Here is a 24,599-nt window from a genome sequence, read left to right as displayed (position 1 = left end):
TACATAAACATTCTTAAAAATTATTATACAAAACATAAAAAATTGTTATATATTATATTTGCACTTTAGTTCAATCATTGCTAGTCTTTCTTTTTGCTCTAACTCCAATCAATCAAAATCTTTATTTAACTTTTCTCTGTCCAATTCTAGCTTTAACTTTCCTTTTTCAATTTCTATTCGTTGTTAAAACAAACTGTTCTCTTCTTTTGTATATCTTTAAGTTCACTAAGAATATTCTTTGGAGTGCGTTATTTCACTTCACTTATGACACTTCAGGGTTGTACGTCTCTACAACACAATTGGCTTCGGATTTACTCCCAAATAAAACCGAAAACCGTTCATAATTTGGACACATTTTTTGAAAGTTTTTCTGAAAGAACGGAGAATTATTAAAAAACCAAAAAAGTTTCACTTAACATTAAAGCCGCATTTACCTTTTATTAAGGAAAAATCATCGCCAACGTCTGTTCCAGCACCCGTCTATTTGCGCCACTCCTCAGCTTTAACATACTCGTACATATGCTTCCAGTACCGGGCCTTGCATCGTAACATGTCCGTAGTCGCATTGATATTTGTTGTATCAATTAATTTTTGGTAGTACAATTGGGCGTTTGGTTTCTATAAAAATACGTATTAAAGTGTTTATTTAAAGCTAATTGTATAAAGAGCTACCTCAATTTTCACATTTTCTAGTAAATATTCTAGAACCAACTGGAACCTCAAAAATTATGGAGTGAGGACATAATTTTTTAGGTTCCACTGAAAATAAGTATTTAATGAAATAAAAAGCAACTATTTGTTGAAGATATACTTACTTTTGTAAAATTTTTCCTAATTCCGAAGTGAGCACCAAATTTATTTTCCCCGTTTAAAAATGTATAAAGCAACGAGCAACAAACAAACAGCTGATGTGATATAACCGAGTAACGAAACAATTATCAAGCTTGCCAGCTGGATAGTTCGTTACTCGGTAAAACGATAGTCTGTTAATTTTACAAAAACAAAATACATGTAAAAACTACCGAACTAACGACTAAAGAATTAACAAGGCTGATCTGAGTCTGGAGTCATGTGTAGAAGTTCACGCAAATGAGGAAAGTTCTCTGATTGCCATTCACTTGGGAGTGGCCAGAAACGATCCTTTTACATGTGACTCAAGCAGCTCACGCCTTCCGGTCTTTGACCAAGTATCCTCTGGGTAGCCCAAGAACATCCGTTTGAAGGCGAGCTAACGTGAGAAGGCGAAACATCACCTGCATAGGGTTGTGCGCTGGGTTTGGGACCCGCCACGTAAAAAAACACCCCCAATGAAAATCAACAATAAGCCTCGGATGAGAGACCCCCCTTTTGATGACGACCATGGCAAACGAAATAAGGACTACGAATTGAGGGCATGCACCTGGAATGTCCGGTCCCTTAACTGGGAAGGTGCCACTGCCCAGCTGGTTGAAGTCCTCGTGAAAACAAAGGCTGACATCACCGCCGTCCAAGAAATGCGATGGACGGGACAAGGACAGAGACGGGTAGGTCCTTGTGACATTTACTACAGTGGCCATATAAAGGAGCGCAGGTTTGGTGTGGGATTCGTGGTGGGAGAGAGACTCCGTCGCCGAGTACTATCATTCACTGCGGTGAATGAACGTCTAGCCACAATCCGCATCAAAGCGAGGTTCTTCAACATATCGCTGTTTTTGCGCCCACGCCCCGACGGAAGAGAAGGACGATGTGACCAAAGATGCCTTTTATGAATGCTTGGAGCACACTTATGTGAGATGCCCCCGTCACGATGTAAAAATCGTGCTTGGCGACTTCAACGCCAGGGTGGGCAAAGAAAGTATCTTTGGTACTACGGTCGGTAAATTCAGCCTCCACGAGTAAACTTCCCCAAATGGGTTGAGGCTGATCGACTTCGCCGGGGCCCGAAATATGGTTATCTGTAGTACTAGATTCCAGCATAAGAAGATCCATCAAGCTACCTGTCTGTCTCCGGATCGAAAAGCTACCAACCAGATCGATAATGTTGTGATAGACGGAAGACACGTCTCCAGTGTTTTAGATGTGCGTACGCTCCGAGGTCCTAACATCGACTCGGACCACTATCTTGTTGCAGCTAAGATTAGCACCCGCCTCTGTGCAGCAAAAAACGCACGCCAACAATCACAAGGAAGGTTCGACGTCGAGAAGCTGCAATCACAACAGGCAGGCGAACGATTTTCTAATCGTCTTGCAATCATGCTTTCTGAGAGCACTCGTCAACAACTCGGTATAAGGGAACTGTGGGACGGCATTTCAAACTCCTTACGTACATCTGCAACCGAAACCATTGGTTTTCGGAAAGTGCAAAAGAACAGCTGGTACGACGAGGAGTGCCGTGTCGCAGCGGAGAGAAAACAGGCTGCCTACCTCGCAACGTTACGATCGACCACAACGCGTGCGGGATGGGACAGATACCGAGAGTTGAAGAGGGAAGCGAGACGCATTTGCAGACAGAAGAAGAAAGAGGCCGAAATGCGTGAGTACGAGCAGCTTGATGAGCTGGCCGACAGGGGTAATGCTCGAAAATTCTACGAAAAACTGCGGCGGCTTACAGAAGGTTTCAAGACCGGAGCATACTCTTGTAGAACCCCCAAAGGTGATCTAGTTACCGATGCCCAGAGCATACTTAAATTATGGAGGGAACACTTCTCCAGCCTGCTGACTGGCAGTGAACGCACAACACCAAGAGAAGGCGAACCCGATACCCCAATCGATGACGATGGAGCAGACGTTCCATTGCCCGATCATGAAGAAGTTCGAATAGCAACTGTCCGCCTGAAAAACAACAAAGCGGCAGGGGCCGATGGATTGCCGGCCGAGCTATTCAAATACGGCGGCGAAGAGCTGATAAGGTGCATGCATCAGCTTCTTTGCAAAATATGGTCGGACGAAAGTATGCCCAACGATTGGAATTTAAGTGTGCTATGCCCAATCCATAAAAAAGGAGACCCCACAATCTGCGCCAACTAACGTGGGATAAGCCTCCTCAATCGCATATAAGGTTCTGTCGAGCGTATTGTGTGAAACAGAGATAAAGAGATGTCCAACTCCTCTCTCACTGGAAGTGAGAGAGCAATTGCTAAACGTCAAAACCTACTGAACTTTGACAGCTAATCGAGTTCAGTAGGTTTTGACGTTTAGCAATTAGAAACGAGCGATGGCCAGATTGAAATCTTACCAAAAAAATATATAAACGGAGAGATTTGTCGCACTTACAAATTATGTAAAACAATGAAAATTAAATAAATTTGTGAAATCTAAATGTATTTGATGAAACATTTTGTAAGGTGAAGCATCATAGTATTATTTTCAGTGGAAAATTATTAAAAATATTTATTGATTAAGAGCTTAAAAGCTTAAAACCTTTTATTGGGTATTGAAAAGTCAAAAGTCAGTTGTTTTAACATGCCATACAAAGATTTAAATAAATTCTCTATGTATTAAATAACCACTAAATAGTAACTTCTATTCTTACTAAATGTTGGGTGTTTTAATTTAAATGTCCAAAAATTAGTATTTTGTCCAATCTGGCCATAATGGAAAATGTTATAAAAAACGCTTATTTTGAAGCGCTCTCACACTGGAATAAGTTGGACATCCCTTTATTCCTGGTGTGAAAGATTAAAGCCCACCGTCAACAAACTGATTGGACCTTATCAGTGTGGCTTCAGACCTGGTAAATCAACAACCGACCAGATATTCACCATGCGCCAAATCTTGGAAAAGACCCGTGAAAGGAGAATCGACACTCACCACCTATTCGTCGATTTCAAAGCTGCTTTCGACAGCACGAAAAGGAGCTGCCTTTATGCCACGATGTCTGAATTTGGTATCCCCGCAAAACTAATACGGCTGTGTAAACTGACGTTGAGCAACACGAAAAGCTCCGTCAGGATCGGGAAGGACCTCTCCGAACCGTTCGATACCAAACGAGGTTTCAGACAAGGCGATTCCCTATCGTGCGACTTTTTCAACCTGCTTCTGGAGAAAATAGTTCGAGCTGCAGAACTCAACAGAGAAGGTACCATCTTCTATAAGAGTGTACAACTGCTGGCGTATGCGGATGATATTGATATCATCGGCCTCAACACCCGCGCCGTTAGTTCTGCTTTCTCCAGACTGGACAAGGAAGCAAAAGAAATGGATCTGGCAGTGAACGAGGGCAAGACGAAATATCTCCTGTCATCAAACAAACAGTCGTCGCACTCGCGACTTGGCACTCACGTCACTGTTGACAGTCATAACTTTGAAGTTGTAGATAATTTCGTCTATCTTGGAACCAGCGTAAACACCACCAACAATGTCAGCCTAGAAATCCAACGCAGGATAACTCTTGCCAACAGGTGCTACTTCGGACTAAGTAGGCAATTGAGAAGCAAAGTCCTCCCCCGACAAACAAAAACCAAACTCTATAAGTCACTCATAATTCGCGTCCTGCTATATGGTGCAGAGGCCTGGACGATGTCAACAACAGATGAGTCGACGTTGCGAGTTTTCGAGAGAAAAGTTCTGCGGAAGATTTATGGTCCTTTGCGCGTTGGCCACGGCGAATATCGCATTCGATGGAACGATGAGCTGTACGAGATATACGACGACATTGACATAGTTCAGCGAATTAAAAGACAGCGGCTACGCTGGCTAGGTCATGTTGTCCGGATGGACGAAAACACTCCAGCTCTGAAAGTATTCGACGCAGTACCCGCCGCGGGAAGCAGAGGAAGAGGAAGACCTCCACTCCGTTGGAAGGACCAAGTGGAGAAGGACCTGGCCTCGCTTGGAATATCCAATTGGCGCCACGTAGCGAAAAGAAGAAACGACTGGCGCGCGGTTGTTAACTCGGCTAATAATTAAGAAGAAGAAGATCTGAATACCTCTAGTATGTTTATTGTATTCACCAAGTTTTTGGAGCCACCTTGAGTTAATGTCGTTTCCTTCTGTTTTTGTGTGCAACCAAACAAGTGGTTGATGGTCTGTTAGCAGTTCAAATGGTTTGCCATAGAAATATGGTCGAAAATAGTTGACTGACCAGACAATAGCAAGCAATTCTTTTTCGATTGCAGCATAATGTTTTTCATGGTCGTTCCAGGTTCTGATTGTATTATACTATGTTCGGACCGACATTGAAAACATGTTTTCGTGGGAAAAACTGGTTTTCGCACGAAAACTTGTGTTTTCGCCAATATAAAATCTGTCATACGAAAACACAGTTTTCACTGAAAACTACTTGAAAACTTATATTCCACTCATTATAATCGATGCCTGCTCTATTTTAATCGATTTTTTTGGAAGAATATTTTGCCGGCCCTAAATTGTCACTTGATATTTGTTTACATTCCATATCCAAATACAGCTGTTCACTGTTAAGGGAATTATCTTGTTCTTGGTGCAACGACACAACAAACACATGCAAAAATTTATTTGCAATGGCTGTAATATATTATATGTCAGACCAAAACGCATGTTTATTTTCGTGCCGTCATATATCACTAGATTCTGCAATGGGTGTTCTCTTGGCCTTGCATATATCGGTGTAGGATTTTTGCATTTTGTGTCATCTTGAAACCAGGGGTCGAATCGTTACATCCGTGAACGTATCACTCGTCACGTAAAAGCCTGTATTTCGTATGACATACGTGAACGAGTATATAAACGTATCCGTTCGTTCGAATCGTCATTCGAAATTACCAATCGTAATAGACAAATTTATGGAAATGTGAGCAAATTTTTTTAAATTTTATGTTTAGTAATAAAGAACATAAATAAGAATGGAAATAGAAATGAATGGAATATCTCATTAAAAATAAAATAAAAATATATTTATATGAACAAAATTTTTGTATTTTAGTTGACATTAAAAATAAAATTATTTACAAGGTAATGGTCATATACATTTTTGAATTAAATTTATTAAAGAATACTTCATTTGGTCTCTTATCGTTTGGTCGATTGCGGTGAGGCGGTTTTCAATAGGGGGATTCTCTTGCTCTTGCAAGATTGCAGATTGAAACAATCCTATACCGAAATATACAAGGGCACGAGAGCACCCATTGTAGTATCTAGTTATATATGAACGGCTGATTCGGTCAATTTATTGTAAATGACTATTGTGCATGGCTATTGTGAATTGGCAAAATCTTTATAATTTAAATTGAAATTATAAAATCTGTTTAAAATTTACCTTCCTCAACAATTTAACGTCAAAATATGTATTTAAGTAAAATGACAGCTGGCACAGGGTTGCAGTTATTTTCTTACGTGTCATTGCACGAGAATAAACATGGGTTTTGGTCTGACTTATTTCACAACCATTGCAAATAATTTTCTGCGTGTGTTTCTTGTTGTGCTCCGTGCGACTTCTTGCTTTTCGTTAAAATGCATTTGCCCATGAAAGGAAAGCGTTATGCTTGCACCGGCATACTGGCGGTCATACCGGCCAACGAGCTAAAACACTCGTTCGACATGCTTTTGGACCGTGCAAAAAGTTGTATTGAAGCAAAAGGAGACTATTTTGAATAAAATAAATTGATTTTGCCGAAAAACCCTTTGTTCTGTTTTTTTAAGTCCTGTTTACTTTGGAACACACCTTGTATATGCCATTTTTGTTTCCCTGAATTATCTGATTTTTTTGCGACTATCCAAATTGGAAAGTTAGAGGGGGGATAACTTTCTTTGATAATGTTTTGTTCTAATATTTTATTCACCTGCTTTTAATTTCCTCTCCGTATACCCTTGTGTACCTGTATATTTTAGAATATACAGGTTTATTTGTTTTTGGTGTTTTGTGTGTGGGTGGGTTAACTTTTCTCCTTCTCGATAAAACATTTCAGAATATTCTCGTAAAATAAAATCTACATATATATGTTTTTTTTTCTTCCTCATTCATATAATCTCTATAGAGCTTTGATATGTTTTCCAAATTTAAGGTTGATTCTAGTGTAGGGATTTTCGTATCTATAAATATTAATTTGTTGTCGTTAATTTAAACGAAATCTTCTTGACGTTGAATTTTTGAGTTTAGTGCTTTTAATACATTTTGACCGATCAGTCCGTTAAAATTTTTATTTCTAAATTAAGTTACCTTCCAAACCACTCTATTGGGGTCATTGAATTTCTGAGATACTTCTGTTATTATTTCAAAATCAACTTTTGTTTGTCTTGATAGTGTACTGTATATGTTAGGTTTTATTTAGTCCTTTTATTTTCTTTTAACGATTGCTCGTCAATTAAAGTTGTCGTAGAACCGGTATCTATTAAACATTTAATTATATTTTTTTATTGTTAATTCTACCGGTAAATGTCGCTCTCTTTGGTTAATTGAAAATTTACCTCATATGATTTCTATGTGGTTCTGGGTTTCTTGAAAAGTTGTGTTGTGCTTACGGATTATCTGTGTAATTTGTTTGCCTACCTTGATTATGTGCTACTTGATTGTCATCTAAATATGTACATAATTGCGAACTGGGTTAAAATGATTGCCATTATTTCGTTGTGAGTTGTTATTTGTTCTAATTCTATTGTGTGTCAGACCACACTTCTCCAGACAATAATATGCTTCTCTAAGGTTCCCTATGTTTCTGCTATGTTTTATGTTAGCTGTATGTACCGGCATGATATTCACAAAAGTTTTTAAAATCATTGCCTCGTTTATTGCGGGAGAAAACTCTTTTGGTTTTACAGTGTCTTATCCAGAATATTCTTAAGGTATAGAAATGATTGACTTACATTATAATATCTGACGTTCAGCGTCTTGTGTTAAGTTGATGATAGAATTCTCGAACTTCAAAATTCCTCAGTAGCTCTTGTTTTATTTCATTTCAACTTAGATTTTCCAGGGATCTAATAGTGTTAGCTGCTTCTCCTTGCATTTTTTCAGGACGTGCCGTTTGTGGAAGAACTCCGCCATGTTGCCAGAACACAAATCGATGAAAAGTTCCACCTCATTAATAAATGATGTGAGGTCGTATGTGCCATCTCCTCAGAACTCCTGTATTTGTGTTGCCTCTTTTAATGCTTCTGACAGTGGTAATTGCTAGGTGGAATAGTTAGGTGGTAATTGACGTATTGCAGCAGATGAAGCTTGATTTAGTTCAACCGATATTAATGCTTCCATGTTAATTTATGATTTTTTTTTTGCTATAGAGTTTATCTTTTGCGGTATTGAACGCATATATTTATTCACAATTTTAGGTTGAATATCCTTGTGAATATTAATGATAGGTACTTTTCCTATGACACCATAGTCAAGCCCATTATGTTCTATGGAGCCTTTATGTGGTGGAGGGCTTTAGAAAAGACGACACTTTCAATGAAATTTTAGAGTGTTCAATAGTAGGAGGAAGCATCGAAAGCTGGAGTACGGGACTTTAATCCGTTTAGCCTAACCTACTTCTAACTCAAGACTCTCCCACGGAACCACCTGATAAGGTATTACTTTATGGGAGTGACAAGACACGCCGTTTACGTCTCCTCTATAGCACGGATGGACTGACGCCTATTCTGCTGTAGCTGTCTGTGGAAATATCTTCCCACTTCTCAGAGGACTGACACATAAGTGCAGTCAAACTTTCCACCGTTAAACTATCACCTAGTGCTGTTTCTAACTTTTCCCCTATGTTTAGAAACCGAGAACAATGGAAAAACACGTGTTCAGAGTCTTCTATTGACTCCGTACACATCGAACAATACGGACTGCCGTCATTTTTTAATTTGTATACATAGCCTCTGAAGCACCCATGCTCGCTGAATATTTAGGACAGGTGGAAATCCAGGTAACCATGTTGTCTACTTATCCACGTATGGATGTCAGGTATAAGTCTGTGGGTCCACCGTCCTTTAGTTGAGGTTTGCCACCGTTGCTGCCATATAGTTATGCTCTTTTTTCTCTGTTCTCTCTTTTGGATTTCTGTAATTGACGCTAATAGTTCATATAATCTCGTGAACTCATCTCCCTGGATGTCTGTGGGCATCATATTAGCTAGTAGTTCAGCTGCTTCGTTGGAAATAGTTCGAAAAGCACTTGTTACTCTTAATGCTGTGAGTTTATGCACCGCATTTATTGGTCTGGCATACGCTTTTATGTTTAGAGCCTGTATCCATACTCGGATTGCATTTTTACTGACGGGAGCTCTCTATCAATTCCAGTTTCAGACTTCCTGACTATTGCAGTGTCTTCCAGGCTGAGGTTGCAGCCATCAAGGTAGCAGTAGATTTGCTGCCTCGGAGTGGCCTTCTTTGGAGGAATGACCAGTCGCTCAGATAGCAGACCGGCGATACTAACCTTGAACTCATTTACATTGCGTTCAAATGCATAGTGTCTTTGTGATAACACTGTGGTGCCGAGTCATAGCGGAATCGCAAGTAATTAGCCTCATCCTGCATAGGAAGGTTTTATGGAAGCTGAATATCTCTATGACACCATAGTCAAGCCCAAAAATTATTTCATATTTTCGGACTATAATAATTGTAGCATAAATTTTATATACCAATTAAAATAATAAATTTAATATGAGCAATGATATTTTGATTATGTTATGTCGTTGCCTTCTTACAAATGTTCATGTAACAGTCTTCGCGACGCCATTTACAGTTCACCGTCATGTATATCATAAAAAGTTTGCGCACAAAAGTAAGAAAAAATTGATGGTTAATAACTTGTGGAGTATCCTTTACTTTCTAAAGCGGCCGTATAATTGATTTTACCAATTTTGCCATCTCTTTTGAAGAAATTTTATTATGTTCTTCGAGAATGATGTTTTTCATGAAATACTGTAATCCCAAATCTTGCGCTCCAATAAGTCGCAATTGTATGCAATTACTTCGGCGCATTATATAACAGCCATAACTACATTATGTCTGCTGTGTGTTTCGGATCATAATCCTGTTGAAAGTGAAACATATTTTCGAGGCCAAGTTATTGAGCACTTTGCTTTCAATTTGCCTCTAAAATATTAAGATACAACCCCTTGTCCATAATAGTATCAATATCTTGTAGGTTACATACACCACCACTCGCCATACACCCCCACACCAAAATGCCACCGCCGCCGTGCATCACTGTAGCCACTAAGTTTTCTTTATTTAAGCCTGTACTTTAGTTTCTCCACACTAACTTACGTCCTTTTATTCCAAATGTGCAAAATTCACTTTCATCAGAAAATATCCCGAAACCTTAATGGCTTATTAACTATAATATGCATACACTGCCGTATATTACTATCAAAAAATTAAGAAAAGCCTGTCAAATGCACAAGGAACGGAGAGTAGACTTTTGAATGACTATAATTTACTTACATGCAGAAGGGAAAAGTGTCAACAAACAATTTGGATTTTGATTTTTTATTTCGTTTGGGTTTTGCATTATTAATTATTTTGCATAATTAAAATATTTAAAAACAATTAAAACGAGTACTCTGTTTTAGGCGGATAATGCATATTAACAAAAATTAGTAAAATTAAAAAAAAGAGTTCGGTCATGTTCAGTGAGGGAAATAAACAGAAAGAGGAAGAAGGATTGTTTTATACGATTTCAAGAAATGAAGAGGATTTTTTTATATACACGCGAATGACGCCGCAAGTGTATGGACTTTTGCTTACTAAGTTTGTTCATTCTAATGTATTTTTATTAAGTGTCTCATTTTTTTCTCAAGGAACTTCGTTTCAATCGTTGATATGATCATTTCAATTAGGAAAGCAAACGTTAGACACATTATTCCGGAGACAGCTGAAGTCCTTTGGACCAAGTTAGGCGCTGTTTATGTATCTGAGCCTAATGAAAAAATTTTCAAGCAAATTTCCCAAAATTACTGGGAGCTGTGAAATATGCCCAACTGTATTGGATCTATTGATATCTCTATTCGATGCCCACCTAAAAGCGGAAGTAAATTTTTCTGCTAAATTTTTTTTCTATTATTTTATTAGCAGTGTGTGATGCAGGATATCGGGTTACCTACATATATATTGGTGCATGTAGAAGTCGGAGTGATGGTGGTGAGGATTTTTATATTTGTGCATTTTTTTTATTAATATTATACTCGTAGTTTCTCTTAACATGCTTAGGCATTGTTCAAGTGTATCGATTGCGAAAAAGGTTGCTAAATCACAAACTTTCTATCCCTTCACCGAAAAATTTACCAAATACAAAACTAAAAACTCCACACTTCTTCGTTTGCATCATTACGGTGGAAGAAGTTCCTTGGAAATTAGAAATAATTTATGCAGTGTTTTTTACACTTTTTAAAACGTATTTTATATTCACATATCTAACAACATTTCTAACTAGTTTATTTATTTTTTAATAAAACTAAATGGGGTTTAATTATTGTCATTCAATTTTTTTTATTAAAGATAAATAATAAAATAGAAGGTTCGATTTTCTACTCGGCTTGCACTCATGCTCTCTGAGAGCACTCGTCCACAACTCGGTATAAGGGAACTGGGGGACGGTATTTCAAACTCCTTACGTACAGCTGCAACCGAAACCATTGGTTTTCGGAAAGTGCAAAAGAACAGCTGGTACGACGAGAAGTGCCGTGCCGCAGCGGAGAGAATACAGGCTGCCTACTTCGCAATGTTACGATCGACCACAACACGTGCGGGATGGGACAGATACCGAGAGTTGAAGAGGGAAGCGAGACGCATTTGCAGACATAAAAAGAAAGAGGCCGAAATACGTGAGTACGAACAGCTTGATAAGCTGGCCGGCAGGGGTAATGCTCGAAAATTCTACGAAAAAATGCGGCGGCTTACAGAAGGTTTCAAGACCGGCACGAAAAGCAGATGGCGGCGCCGGCTAAAAGATCCGAAACTGACGAGGCTTTTATGACAACGGTTTCGTGTTTGATGAAGGACCTGCGAGTGTCGGTTAAAGACGGCTTTAAAAGAAATGACATTGGAATTATATCGCTTATGTCGTGAAATGATAAGAATGTAACCTTCTTCTTCTTCTTAATTGGCGTAGACTTACGCGATTATAGCCGAGTTAACAACAGCGCGCCAGTCGTTTTTCCTTTCGCTACGTGGCGCCAATTGGATATTCCAAGCGTAGCCAGGTCCTTCTCCACCTGGTTCTTCCAATGGAGTGGTGGTCTTCCTCTGCTTCCCCCGGCGGGTGCTGCGTCGAATACTTTCAGAGCTGGAGTGTTATTGTCCATTCGGACAACATGACCTAACCAGCGTAGCCGCTGTCTTTTAATTCGCTGAGCTATGTCAATGCCGTCATATATCCCATACAGCTAATCGTTCCATCGAATGCGATATTCGCCGTGGCCAACGCGCAAAGGACCATAAAACTTTCTCTCGAAAACTCGCAACGTCGACCCATCAGTTGTTGTCATCGTCCAAGCCTCTGTACCATATAGCAGGACGGGAATTATGGGTGACTTATACAGTTTGGTTTTTGTTCATCGAGAGAGCACTTTACTTCTCAATTGCCCACTCAGTCCGAAGTAGCACCTGTTGGCACGAGCTATCCTGCGTTGGATTTTCAGGCTGACATTGTTGGTGATGTTTACGCTGGTTCCAAGATAGACGAAACTATCTACAACTTCAAAGTTATGACTGTCAGCAGTGACGTGAGAGCCAAGTCGCTAGTGCGACGACTGTTTGTTTTATGACAGGAGATATTTCGTCTTGCCCTCGTTCACTGCTGGACCCATTTGTTTTGCTTCCTTGTCCAGTCTGGAAAAATCAGAACTAATGGCGCGGATGTTGAGGCCAATAATCAATATCATCGGCATACGCCAGCAGCTGTAGACTCTTATAAAAGATTGTACCTGCTAGATTAAGTTCTGCAGCTCGAATAATTTTCTCCAGCAGCAGATTGAAGAAGTCGCACGATAGGGAGTTCTTCGCCGCTGTTTGAATAGCTCGGTCCCCGCCGCTTTGTTTTTCTTCAGACGGGTAATTGCTATTCGAACTTCTTCATGGTCGGGCAATGGAACGTCTGCTCCATCGTCATCGATTGGGGAATCAGGTTCGCGTTGTACGTTCACTGCCATTCAGCAGGCTGGAGAAGTTTTCCCTCCATAGTTTAATTATGCTCTGGACATCGGTGACTAGATCACCTTTGGTGGTTCTACAAGAATAGCCTCCGGTTTTGAAACCTTCTGTAAGCCGCTGCATGTTTTCGTAGAATTTTCGGGCATTACCCCTGTCGGCCAGCTTATCAAGCTCGTCATACCCACTCATTTCGGCCTCTTTCTTTTTATGTCTGCAAATGCGCCTCGCTTCCCTCTTCAACTCTCGGTATCTGACCCATCCCGCACGTGTTGTGGTCGATCGTAACGTTGCGAAGTAGGCAGCCTGTATTCCCTCCGCAGCGGCACGGCACTCCTCGTCATACCAGTTGTTCTTTTGCACTTTCCGAAAACCAATGGTTTCGGTTGCAGCTGTACGTAAGGAGTTTGAAATACCGTCCCACAGTTCCCTTATACCGAGCTGTTGACGAGTGCTCTCAGAGAGCAGGAGTGTCAGACGAGTAGAAAATCGTTCGGCTGTCTGTTGTGATTGCAGCTTCTCGACGCCCAACCTTCCTTGTGTTTGTTGACATGTGTTTTTTGCTGCACAGAGGCGGGAGCGAATCTTGGCTGGAACAAGATAGTGGTCCGAGTCGATGTGAGGACCTCAGAGCGTACGCACGTCTAGAACACTGGAGACGTGTCTTTCGTCTATTACAACATGATCGATCTGGTTAGTGGCTTTTCGATCCGGAGACAGCCAGGTAGCTTGATGTGTCTTCTTGTGCTGGAATCTAGTACTACAGATAACCATATTTCGTGGCGGGGACAGCTCTCATAGGCGCACTCCAAGCGCTTATAGAAGGCATCATTGGTCACATCGTCTTTCTCTTCCGTGGAGGCGTGGGCACATATCAGCGTTATTTTGAAGAACCTCGCTTGGATGCGGATTGTGGCTAAACGTTCATCCACCAAAGTGAATGATAGTACTCGGCGACGGAGTCTCTCTCCCACCCCGAATCCCACACGAAACTTGTGCTCCTTTATATGACCACTGTAATAAATAGCACAAGGACCGACTTGTTTCAGTCCTTGTCCCGTCCATCGCATTTCTTGTACCGCGGTGATGTCAGCCTTTACTTTCGTGAGGACATCAACCAGCTAGGCAGCGGCATCTCCCCAATTAAGAGACCGGACATTCCAGGTGCATGCCCTCAAATCGTAGTCCTTATTTCGTTTGCCATAGTCGTAATCAAAAGGGAGTCTCTCATCCGAGGCTGTTGTTGGTTTTTCATTGGGGGTGTTTTTTTTACGTGGCGGGTCCCAAACCCAGCGCACAACCCTATGTAGGGGATGTTTCACCTTCTCACTTTAGCTCGCCTTCAAACGGATGAAGACCGGAAGTCGTGAGCTGCTTGAGTCACTCCCATTCACTCCCAAATCAATGGCTATCAGAGAACTGTCCTCATTGGCGTGAACTTCTACACATGACACCATCAATAGTTGCAAAATACAATTTATTTGTATTCGGACCGTTGCTCACTCTAGCTTTAGCTTGCTTATTCACATTATAGTCAGGTCTTTAAGTTGAGGATTTTGCTGTAATAAAGTACCACTCTTCTCGGTCACTGAGCTTAGAAGGCAGTGCAGAACGATACTCAGCAATTGTGGTACTTCTTGATTTATAATTACAAATCACCTTTTGAATAGAAGAGTGAGTTCTACCTACAGTTGTGTTGATTTCAAGCAAAGTTTTGCCTTCTTTCCATAATTTTACGTTTATTTCCCTTGAACCAAAACTAGTTGTTATCCTCTTACCAGCCATTTATTCAATGTGTCGAATTTCTATCAAAATTATCATAAGAATATTAATTACGCTTAAACAAATACTTTTTTCACCGATTCGTTTGAATTTGTAATGTGAAAATCTCATTTTAAAAATTTGTACGCAAACTTTTTCGGCGCTGGAGAAGATTGGTTTTTGAAAGATTAATCGACAACATCGATATTTCCACATGATTCTTACCGGGCGATTCTGTATTATGATACAGTCACAAGTCTCTAGAATTGAGAGGGGAAACTTTAGTATACCATCCCACGAGTTCAGGGCTTAAGTGGCTATACCAGTGTGACGCATGAAAAATTAAGCGATTTTCGTGAATTTTTTTAAGAGAAAGTACGTGATTGAATATTTCAAACTTGTTTGAACGTAATAAGGTATATTTTCAGCTATATTTGGGGATTTTTTTTTTACAAAAATGTTAAAAAATAACGGAGTTATGGGTTCTCTTCGGAGGTGCCAAAAAAAAGTGCCCCAACTGCTGGCATGATTCCGGCCGAATGAGTAACTCAAACAAAATAAAGTTTATTAAACTTAAAAATATTTCCTATACAGTGAACTATGATCTTTGAAAAATATCAAAAATTGAGAAAATTGCGTATTTTTGAAAAAAAAAATCGTTTTTTTTTACGAAAAAATGGTAGTTTTTTTAATGCCAAATTGACAATTTTCAACCAATCAAAAAGATCGTAGTCTATTGTATAGCAAATAAAGGGTGATTTTTTAAGAGCTTGATAACTTTTTTTTAAAAAAAAACGCATAAAATTTGCAAAATCTCATCGGTTCTTTATTTGAAACGTTAGATTGGTTCATGACATTTACTTTTTGAAGATAATTTCATTTAAATGTTGACCGCGGCTGCGTCTTAGGTGGTCCATTCGGAAAGTCCAATTTTGGGCAACTTTTTCGAGCATTTCGGCCGGAATAGCCCGAATTTCTTCGGAAATGTTGTCTTCCAAAGCTGGAATAGTTGCTGGCTTATTTCTGTAGACTTTAGACTTGACGTAGCCCCACAAAAAATAGTCTAAAGGCGTTAAATCGCATGATCTTGGTGGCCAACTTACGGGTCCATTTCTTGAGATGAATTGTTGTCCGAAGTTTTCCCTCAAAATGGCCATAGAATCGCGAGCTGTGTGGCATGTAGCGCCATCTTGTTGAAACCACATGTCAACCAAGTTCAGTTCTTCCATTTTTGGCAACAAAAAGTTTGTTAGCATCGAACGATAGCGATCGCCATTCACCGTAACGTTGCGTCCAACAGCATCTTTGAAAAAATACGGTCCAATGATTCCACCAGCGTACAAACCACACCAAACAGTGCATTTTTCGGGATGCATGGGCAGTTCTTGAACGGCTTCTGGTTGCTCTTCACCCCAAATGCGGCAATTTTGCTTATTTACGTAGCCATTCAACCAGAAATGAGCCTCATCGCTGAACAAAATTTGTCGATAAAAAAGAAAAGAACCGAACACTGATTTTGGTAATAAAATTCAATGATTTGCAAGCGTTGCTCGTTAGTAAGTCTATTCATGATGAAATGTCAAAGCATACTGAGCATCTTTCTCTTTGACACCATGTCTGAAATCCCACGTGATCTGTCAAATACCAATGCATGAAAATCCTAACCTCAAAAAATCACCCGTTATATTCAACTATACCCAGTTTTAATTTGAAGTCGATCGGTCAATTTCTCGTTAAGGTATGATGTCAGCAAATTTGAAAAATGTCGTTTCGAGAAAAACGCGTTTAGAGTTTCACTTATATATCGCTCATTTGCTGCAAGACCGGCATAATTCAAAAAACGTGATTTTGGAGTTAATGCTGCAGAATTGTTCGTTATATCATACTTCATGTTGAGTGAAAAATTCATATGAATACCTCTTAAATGCTCCGCTTGAGAAGAGGTGTAAGGTTGGAGTCACCGTGTAAGGTTGTAGTAAGTTGAAAACTTTAAACGCGTTTTCTGGCGAATCGATTTTTTTGACTTATGCCGGTCTTGCAGCAAATGAGCGATATGTTTGCACCTTTGACCGATCGCTGTTTAGAACGCTGCCATTCAAAAACTATTCAAGATACGACCTTGCCGATTTCACAGGATATTTTTGAATATATAAACTGTCGAAAAAGCAAATGGTTTGTTAGAGGAGATTTTCCAGATTAAAAATATATTATAATTATAGCCGCCGCAAACTTATAAATTTCGAGATATGTGCATTTAAAGTTGAAAATTTCGCAAATTTTATTTTCCAATTTCTCTATTTATAGTAACTAGTTGAAATCCATTTAATCATACAATAAAAAAATGGTTGCAAACAAGCAAAATATTAGTTTTTAAATATTTTGTAATGGTTTAAAAATATGAGTAATTTAAAATCACTGTTGGATCGGCCAGGGTTATTTTTTTTGAAGCGTGGCCGTAGACCGCCAACGCAAAAAGGAGTTCAACGCGAGAGAACTGAACACGCCAGGGTGTTGGTCTGACTAGCGTTTCTTTTTTGAAGCGCATCCGAAGGCCGCCAATGCATAAAGGAATTCTATGCGGAAAACTAATGTGTTATTTATTTCATATCACTTTTTTTGGTTCTTCTGTAAAATATGAACGCAAGTTAGCACTGATTATTAATAAGAATGCTAACCTTTTGTTATTGTGTGAACAAAAATAATTGAACGAAAGTTAAATATTAAAAAGAAGTTATTTTTGCACTATTTAATATAAAATAAATGGTTGGAAACGATTTAGTGAAGTGTTATTGAATATAAAAGTTAAGTTAATTTTTGAACTTTAAATGCAAAGTCTCAAAAACCATAAGTCAGCAGCAACTATATACAGGGTGGCACAAAGTCAGAAGATGCTATAAATTTTGCAATTGACCTCCAATTTCAGTTCTGTTTTGATATGTGTGTAGTAAACACATTCGAAATCAGGGCTAATGGGATGCCCAACTTATTCCAGTGTAAGAGCGCCTCAAAATAAGCGTTTTTTATAACATTTTCCATTATGGCCAACCGGCCAAATTAATTCTATTATGCATCAAATTACAAAACAATTCATGAAATATATTTAAATTTAGCATTTTCTTTGATTTCCATTATTTTAAATTTTTATTAGCGATCTTAAACGGCGGCAACAAATTCCTCCGTTCACATATATTTTTTTATAATTTCAATCTGGCCGTTCCAGTCATTCCAATTGCAAAACGTTAAAACCTACCCATTCCAGTCAACTGTCAAAGTTTGGTAGGTGAGCGGCTCTCACATTTCCAGTGACAAGAGAGTTGGGGGAGCTCTTGTCTGCCACTTTGAACATATTGAATAGAGATCATCATAGTGTTACAAAAGTAGTATTTAGTTGTATTTGTATTGCTATATGCATCCCTTATTATGAACAATAGCTGTAGGTATATGGAATAGCATTTGTCTTGTTGTAGACATCTGGCGCCACGGCTGTCTGCTTGTCTAAGCAATAGCTGCATTTGGCGCCGTATATTCTGGTAATTTCCAGACGCAATATTCTAGAAGGACACGTCGGCATCAGCGAGAAGTGCGTGGCTATATAAGCCGTGGCAGCGCCAACGGAATCAATCAGTGCTAAGAGTAAACTGTTATAGTGTAGACGAGTTGTAAAATAAAGAGTTGTTGAATTGAATTAAACAGTAAACGGTTTTATTTGTCAATCCAGAGATACGAACCTAGTAAAGTGAAACTAGCAAGGAGTAAATTCGCAACAATTGGTGTCAGAAGTGGGATTGTCAAATAATCCAAATTCAAGATGATTAAATTCGGAGAATTGAGAATTCAACAATTAAAAAAGGAACTGGAGGAGCGTAATTTGCCGATAAGCGGGCAAAAGGCGGATCTGCAGGCACGATTACGTGAAGCAATGGAAGCGGATGGAATTAATGTGGACGAGTTCGAATTTGTTGGGCCAGAAACTTCTACAAAGGTAGAAGAAAAAGTAGAATAACAACGAACATCATCAAGTGTGGACATGAACTTGCTGTTAGTGGCTATTAAGCAAATAGAAAATCGTCTGGCACAGCAAATAGCTGAAAATACATCGCAGTTAAAGTCTTGCCTTACACAACAAATGACTGAAAATAATACGCAGTTAGAAAAGCGTTTGGTACAACAGATTACAGAAAATAATACACAAGTGCAAGAGAAATTTTCAAAAAGAAACTTATGTAAAATTTATTTATTTTTAACTTTTTCGTGTTTGCGTTGCTTACAAAATATAAAGAAACGACAATCGATTAATATCTATTGTTGCGAATTTACTCCTTGCTAGTTTTACTTTACGAATATTATCATATTATGCACTTTGTATACACTTGTACATATTTATTTTATATTTATTACTTAGATATTTGCTTAAAATAAGCATTTTATTTTGTACACAAATTTCACTACATGCACAATAACATAAGTGTTCCGTGTTGTCAAATAATAAGTGTTACCATATCCCAAACGATTGGAAACAATATAAATAAATAACAAAAAACTCAAATGCAGGAAAAAATATCTCTGGCCGATCCAACACCGAGGTGTGTCAGGTTTTTTTTTTTTGAGTACAACTCCTTTTTGCGTTGGCGGCCTTTGGCCCCGCTTCAAAAAAATAACTCTGGCCGATCCAACACCAGGGTGTCAGGATTTTTTTTTGAGTAATAGCGGGATTCTGTAACCAGTCTCTGGTCTCTATTTGACACATTTTGAGGCAAAGTCTCAATTTGAGACTAGTTACTATTCACTAAACAGTCTCTAGCGTTAGTCTCAAAATATTGAGACCTGGTAGTTAGCAGGTCACAAAACTAAAAAGAGCTCTTGTCTGCCATTTTGAATATACTGAATAGAGATCATCATAGATATTAATCGATTGTCGTTTTTTTATATTTTGTAAGAACCTCAAACACGAAAAGATGAAAAATAAATCAATTTTACATAAATTTCGTATATGTTATGAAACAAAGTCAACATATATTTTTATTTTTATTGATAATTATGTTTTTTGACTATGTTATAGGAAATTTAATATTTGTTATCGACATATTTATTTTCATTCAAGTGTAAAAACATCTCTGAATGATGAAATGTAATAGATTTTGTGACTGTCACTTACAGAATAGCAATATCATCTCAAGTCTCACAAATTGTCTCTAACTTAAAATCTCAAATTTAGAGACTTGAGACTGTCTCAAGTTACAGAATCGCACGGTAAAACTCCTTTTAGCGTTGGCGGCCTTCGGCGCTTCCAAAAAAGGACTCTGACCGATCCAACACCGGGGTGTGTCAAGTTTTTTTCGAGTAAATCTCTTTTTTTGCTTTTTACTCATGATATAGCATGAAAAAGGATAATAAATTGGTGTATAAACCTATATTTTATTAATTTTTATTCGTTTGATAATTGTGTAATTATGGCAATACTTATTATCCGTCAACACGGAACACTTTTATTGTGCATCTAATAAAATTTGTGGAAAATATAAAATACTTCTTTTAAGCAAATATCTAAATAATTACTGAAAAATAAGTATGTAGAAACAATGTAATGAAGTGTAAATGTATAAAAAGTCCATAATATGAAAGAAATAATTACTAGAAATCGAGAAATTGCAAGATAAAAGTTGCAAAATTTTCAACTTGAAATGAAAATATATCGAAAACGGGTCGGCTTTAGTATACCGTCCCAGGATTTCGGGAATAAAATGGGTATGGTCGGTTATAGCCGCAGGAAGCTTATAGTTTTCGAGATATTCGCGTTTAAAGTTAAAAATTTGAAATATTTTAGTTACATATTTTCTATATATAAAAATAATTTTGCACTTATATTTTTCAATTTTATATACACTAACACATCACTTATTCATTTGTACACATTTATTTTATATAATATAGTGCAAAAATAGCTTTTAATATACATTTAAATTATTGTTGAATTATGATTATTTAAGAATAACAAATGAATTACAAACTGTCAAATAATCAGTGATACCTTATCGACATCATTGAAATAAGTTCACACTTCACATTTATTTTGTAATTTTTCAGCAAAATTTAGTAATTTAAAGATCACTTATCAAATTTATGGCTGAAAAGTTTAGAGTGTTTATATTTACGAGGAAAACCATCTTTGCCACACCTTAAAAACCAAAAGTGAAGGATTGTTCAGCGTTTCACAGCATTTTCTTTGTTTGTACTTTCCAGTGATTCTTTTTTCTGTATTAACTATAAAAAACTGTAAAGAAGATTTTTTAAGCTAAAATTGAATATGTGAACACTTTTCCATATACATATTATACATACATATATGAATTTATGAATAATGTTTGATTTATATTTAATAAACACAGATTAGTAAAATCGTGTGATAATATTATAATATTACGAGGGAATACCCGGGGTGACTGAAGTACTTTCGCGTAGCACTCCTTTCTGCGATGGCGGCCTTCGGCCACGCTTCAAAAAAATAACCCTGGCCGCGCGAATACCCGTGGTGGCCGAAGCACTTTCGCGTAGAACTCCTTTCGGCGTTGGCGGCCTTCGGGCGCGCTTCAAAAAAATAACCCTGGCCGCGCGAATACCCGGGGTGTCTGAAGTACTTTCGCGCAGTACTCCGTTCTGCGTTAGCGGCCTTCGGCCGCGCTTAAAAAAAATAACTTTAGCCAAGCGAATACCCGGGGTGACTGAAGTAATTTCTCGTAGTACTCCTTCCTGCGTTAAAAATAAAAAAATATATTTTGAGTTTTAAAAATTTTTGTTTATCATGCACTCATATTGAAAAAAAAATTGAGTTTTCGTTACAAAATGGATAAATTTTGGTTTTCATATCTGTCAGCGATTTCCACTTATTTTTGATGATACATTGTTTTGTATTTTAGGTGACGATACATATCGTACCTAAAATGCAAAATAACGTATCATGAATAGAGGCATTTTTGCGAAAAAGGGGAATTTCAGCGAACTGCCTTATAATCTCATGGCAGCGCTCCATTTCGTCGTAATTTTTGGTAAACAAATGAGGTTCAAACGAGTGTAAAATGCAATTTTTAAAATAAAGATTGGCACAATTCCGATTTCTTTGGCGCCGCGATTTGCAGGTACCGTTGGAAAGAGGAAGTCCACCTGATTAAAAAATAGGGTCCGCAAACGCTTAGTTTACGACTAGTTCGACTTCAAAGTTCAAAAATTCCTAAAATTCGAACATTTCAACAAGCTATTTCCCCACATTAAACACACTTTTCGGACATTTTTTTACTTGAAATTAATTAAATTAAACTATAAACATTTAGGTACATCCATATCTTTCACTTTTTGTAGCTTTTTTTTACCTAAGAAATCTATATTTTAAAAAATACTTTTTACTTTTTTAGTGAGCATCATTTATGTGCTAACAATTATAAGGAAATGGAGCGCTGCCTGGCTAAATGGGTATCAGCCTTCCCACTTCTGCCCGTCAACATCATCCCACACATCTACGTACATATGCAACACTGATTCGCCACATTCCCCACACTCATCATCACTTTCTTCACATCATCCACCACGCTCTAACACACACACAATGACATCACACACCATCATCTACTTTCGCCGAAGAAAGGTACAAAAAAGACGGACACCTTGTTAAGATCATCATTCTGGCGCTACGACATCGGCACAATCGACTCGTTTTTCCTTTTTTTGCGAACTTCTACATCAACGCTAATTGAAAGTGTTTTGTGAGGCGAAAATTTTAATTTTATTTTAAAGTGTTTTGTGAGCCTATCATTATAAGCATAAAAAAGTAAACAAGTTTATACTTTGTATCTACCCACATATCAATATAAATTGTGAAAATAAATCCGGAAATACATCTGAATTACAAGCTTGAGAATCTCTTCATCCATCCGGACAACATGACCTAGCCAGCGTAGCCGCTGTCTTTTAATTCGCTGAACTATGTCAATGTCGTCGTATATCTCGTACAGCTCATCGTTCCATGGAATGCGATATTCGCCGTGGCCAACGCGCAAAGGACCATAAATCTTTCGCAGAACTTTTCTCTCGAAAACTCGCAACGTCGACTCATCGGTTGTTGTCATCGTCCAAGCCTCGGCACCATATAGCAGGACGGGAATTATGAGTGACTTATAGAGTTTGGTTTTTGTTCGTCGAGAGAGGACTTTACTTTTCAATTGCCTACTCAGTCCGAAGCAGCACCTGTTGGCAAGAGTAATCCTGCGTTGGATTTCCAGGCTGACATTGTTGGTGGTGTTAATACTGGTTCCTAAATAGACGAAATTATCTACAACTTCAAAGTTATGACTGTCAACAGTGACGTGGGAGCCAAGTCGCAAGTGCGACGACTGTTTGCTTGATGACAGGAGATATTTCGTCTTGCCCTCGTTCACTGCCAGATTCATTTGCGTTGCTTCCTTGTTCAGTCTGGAGAAAGCAGAACTAACGGCGCGGATGTTGAGACCGATGATATCAATATCATCGGCATACGCCAGTAGCTGTACACTCTTATAAAAGATTGTACCTGCCCGATTAAGTTCTACAGCTCGAATAATTTTCTCCAGCAGCAGATTGAAGAAGTCGCACGATAGGTAGTCGCCTTGTCTGAAACCTCGTTTGGTATCGAACGGTTCGGAGAGGTCCTTCCCGATCCTGACGGAGCTTTTCGTGTTGCTCAACGTCAGTTTACACAGCCGTATTAATTTTGCGGGGATACCAAATTCAGACATTGCGGCATAAAGGCAGCTCCTTTTCGTGCTGTCGAAAGCACCTTTGAAATCGATGAATAGGTGGTGAGTGTCGATTCTCCTTTCACGGGTCTTTTCCAAGATTTGGCGCATGGTGAATATCTGGTTGGTTGTTGATTTACCAGGTCTGAAGCCACACTGATAAGGTCCAATCAGCTTGTTGACGGTGGGCTTTAATCTTTCACACAATACGCTCGACAGAACCTTATATGCGATGTTGAGGAGGCTAATCCCACGGTAGTTGGCGCAGATTGTGGGGTCTCCTTTTTTATGGATTGGGCATAGCACACTTAAATTCCAATCGTTGGGCATACTTTCGTCCGACCATATTTTGCAAAGAAGCTGATGCATGCACCTTATCAGCTCTTCGCCGCCGTATTTGAATAGCTCGGCCGGCAATCCATCGGCCCCTGCCGCATTGTTGTTTTTCAGTCGGGCAATTGCTATTCGAACTTCTTCATGGTCGGGCAATGGAACGTCTGCTCCATCGTCATCGATTGGGGTATCGGGTTCGCCTTCTCCTGGCGTTGTGCGTACACTGCCATTCAGCAGGTTGGAGAAGTGTTCCCTCCATAATTTAAGTGTGCTCTGGGCATCGGTGTCTAGATCACCTTGGGGGGTTCTACAGGAGTATGCTCCGGTCTTGAAACCTTCTGTAAATCGCCGCATCTGTTCGTAGAATTTTCGAGCATTACCCCTGTCGGCCAGCTTATCGAGCTGTTCGTACTCACGCATTTCGGCCTCTTTCTTCTTCTGTCTGCAAATGCGTCTCGCTTCCCTCTTCAACTCTCGGTATCTATCCCATCCCGCACGCGTTGTGGTCGATCGTTACGTTGCGAGGTAGGCAGCCTGTTTTCTCTCCGCTGCGACACGGCACTCCTCGTCGTACCAGCTGTTCTTTTGCACTTTCCGAAAACCAATGGTTTCGGTTGCAGCTGTACGTAAGGAGTTTGAAATGCCGTTCCACAGTTCCCTTATACCGAGTTGTTGACGAGTGCTCTCAGAGAGCAGGAGTGCAAGCCGAGTAGA

Source organism: Bactrocera dorsalis, chromosome 1 (assembly GCF_023373825.1).
Source record: "Bactrocera dorsalis isolate Fly_Bdor chromosome 1, ASM2337382v1, whole genome shotgun sequence".
NCBI lineage: Eukaryota > Metazoa > Arthropoda > Insecta > Diptera > Tephritidae > Bactrocera > Bactrocera dorsalis.
Note: the sequence above shows the minus strand (reverse complement) of the source record.